Source organism: Geotrypetes seraphini, chromosome 8 (genome assembly GCF_902459505.1).
Source record: "Geotrypetes seraphini chromosome 8, aGeoSer1.1, whole genome shotgun sequence".
Classification (NCBI taxonomy): Eukaryota; Metazoa; Chordata; class Amphibia; order Gymnophiona; family Dermophiidae; genus Geotrypetes; species Geotrypetes seraphini.
Genome location: NC_047091.1, coordinates 122,257,283 through 122,260,869, shown reverse-complemented (window position 1 = coordinate 122,260,869; position 3,587 = coordinate 122,257,283).

Below are 3,587 nucleotides of genomic sequence, written 5' to 3'. Positions count from 1 at the left end.
CTACAGCTGTGGCATTGTCAGAGAAGACACAGACTACCTTACCCACCAAGATGTTCTCCAGGGCCCGAAGGGCTAACCTGATCACTCTTAGCTCCAAGTGGCTGATTGACCAACCCCTCTGTGAGGATGTCCACCAGCCCTGCAGTGACTGCATTTGGTAATGGGCTCCCCAGCCAAAGAGGCTGGCATCTGGCATCAAGATCTCCCTTGTGGATATATGCAGAGGCATTCTCCAGGATAGGAACCATGACTTCAGCCACCAATCCATGCTATGCAGAGCTGTGTTTGTCCAAGGTAGCACAGAGTCCAGCACATCTGACTGCAGGGACCACCGGAAGAGCAGCCCAGCACATCTGACTGTGGGGACCACCAGAGCAGCGCCTCCTTTCGAGGGCATAAATGAACTCTCACCCAGGGTACTACATCTATCGTGGCTACTATGGATTCCAGAAACTGAAGATAACGCCATGCTGTCAGAGCTGGCCTGTCATTTGTTACCAGAATCTGATGCCTAAGCTTTGCTCTGCACGCTTCCAGAAGACAGGCCCTGTTCGGATATGTATCGAACAGTATTCCTAGGTATTCCAAGGATTGTGTTGGAGCCAAGTGACTCTTTCTGAAGTTTATCACCCAGCCTAGACTCTGCAGAAGCTGGCCCACTTGGGCCACCGCTGCCTTTCCCTCCGCCACCACGACCATTATCTTGGTGAAGGTGCGTGGTGCTGTGGCTAATCCAACGGAAGAGTATGGGATCACATTCTTCCATGTCACTGAACATTTTTCTCCCCCAACACTGATGCCCATTCCGCTATTTTTACAGACATGAGGCACGATTTCTGGAATGTTTGACACCTCTTTGTCATCGCTATCTCATACACCTTGCTGCGCCATCTCATCCAGGTCTTCATTGCTGGGCTCTATATCACTCTTTCAAAATTTCTTCAACATTTTCATGTGTCATGACCTTGAAACTTTCTCCACTGATTTTTCGAGTAAAGCACATGATGGATTCCACATTTCTATTCGTGTTTTCTGCTACACCTTCAAAGTTTGTTACACAGTCTGGCCAAGTTTTTTCCCAATTGTTTAAAGTAGCCTATTTGATGCCATCCCAGGCTATGCAAACATAGTCTATTACATTGCATACTGTCACTTTCTTCCAGTAATCAAGCATGGTGGGGATACTTTGCCAGCATCTAAACTTTGCTTCACAGATCTTGCTGTACAGCTCTTACATGTAGTGGTTCTTGAAAGCCTTTATTATTCCCTGAGCAAGGGGCTGGATGATGGATATTGTGTTCAGAGGCATGAAGAGAACTTCAATGTCAGGGTGTGCATTTTCAAGGTCTTGGCGACAGTGTACTGGTGCATTATCCAAAATTAGCAATACCTTAGATCATAAGAGGCTTAAATGTGAAGTGACCCTTGGTATTGGCACACAATGACAGGGTGGAGTAATCTTTAAATACCTTGAATCTTGAGGCTTTTGCTGCCATTTTTATTATATATGTTCATTTCCCAGTGTGCTTGTAAAACAAGCAGGTCTTAACATTGAAGACCTACTCTGGCATATACACCTTTTCTTCAATTACAGTTAGCACATATTTTTTAAGTTCTTCAGCAGCTTCGTTGTCAGCTGAACCTGCCTCCCCAGAAAGGCTTATACTTTAGACATATCACTTTTTAAAACTTCGCTTATCTGGAATGTTATGAGAGGATGGGTGGAAAGGGGTGTATTCTGTATTGTTTAAAACTAATACAACAAAAAAAAAAACACCTAATAAAGATATTTAACCATTAAAACATGCTAGCCAACCTGAACTTACAGCAAAAGGATTTACATTTTCCTGGCTCTGGATGATGTGTTTACAAATACTGCAGTGTGAATGATGAATAATGGTCACAATTTACCCATCCACAGATGTGCAAAATTGCGAATACTGAACGTGTGAACAACAAGAACACACTGTACAAACGGTTTGGAACAAAAAGAAAAATCCAATGGGGTATAAAGCCAGCATAGTTCTTGACAAAGTGGCAATGGCAAACAGGTGAATAAACCAAAATGCAGTCCAAGACATGTTTATTAAGCAACGGAACAGAAGGGGCGTAGACATGCCTAACTCTGCAAAGTTTTGCTCTTTAATGGGCTGCCTCAGGAGCTACCATCAGCAAACTAGTGTGAAACAGCTACAAAGGCCAAGCTTGGAAAAAAAAAAATCTTTCTGCAGCAAGACCTGCATCTGTGAGGGAGAGAGATGATTTCTTCAAGCTTGGTGCTTGCAGCTGTTTCACACCAGTTTAGTGGTGGTAGCCTCTGAGGCAGCCCATTAAAAAGCAAAACTTGGCCAAGTCAGGTGTGTGTACATGCCTCCTCTTCTGTTGCTTACAAATTTGAGTCATCTCTTTCTGCATTTTGGTATGTTCACTTGTTTGCCAGCCTAGATCTTGTGGACCATCTACCTTCTTTCTTTTTTGAGATCAAATTGATAATGGGACATTGCTCACAAGCCAATCCTCAAGTATGGCACACAGTGGAGTATTAGTATCTCTGTTGTCAATATTAGTGATCTGCATTTCCACACACTAATTCACATTCATGGTTAATTTACAAGTAAGCTGAAAAGTATATTATTCAAAGGACTAGCCTCAAGTCATCCAGCTTACTCCATTATGATAGGCTTAGAAAGCACAGTTACTTACCTGTAAATTCCAAGGACAGCAGGCAGATATTCTCACATGCGAGGTAACATCATCCACGGAGCCTGTGCAAAACATTTTTCAAACTGAAGCTGACAAGCCTTAAGTGACCTCTTTTGCAGTCTAGAGCAGCACGGGCAAGTCAGGATGGTGTTCAGGACCTAGACACTTGACACACTAGTTATGTGGGTCAGTTGCCAAAATGGTCCCGTTCCACCAAGTGCACCACTTACAGCCATTGAGGGGAAAACTTCTGATGTGAAATCAAAGTATTCAATTGTCTAGGGAGGTTGAATAGATATAGAACCTAAAAAAGCTTAACACTCCTGGCTTGAAAACAGGCCGAGATTAGCCCGAATGCCCAAAAATGAAAACTCAGTAAAACTCCAAAAAAAATTACCAAAATGAATGGAAAAAAATGAAGATGAAGAAACTAAAGGAAAAATGCGAACGGGAAGGCAATAAAACTAGCAAGTTTGACGTGCTGGAAAAAACAGCTTCTCAGCTCTTTGGAAAACTGATAGTCCCAAGAGCTGTTGTCAGGTGGAAAGGCACCAGTGCATGTGTGGTACAGGTGGTCTCAAGTCTTTTAAAGTGAAAGTACACTTCTGCACTGTCCATATCGGGCTTTGTGGATGACATCACCCCATATGTGAGAATATGCTGCCTGCTGGCACTAGGATAAAGAATTTTATCCTCATGAAAGAGATAAAAAGAGCTACTTACTATAATGGACTGACTTTGAGTCAGGCAGAGACCACTAACCACAGCTGTACCCCAAGTTCAGGTAGGCTTATTGTAGCTTATACTACTCTCTCCTCCTGTCCCTTGATTAGCTCCACCCCTACACTCACCTCTAGAACCTTATCAACCACAAAACACTGTTC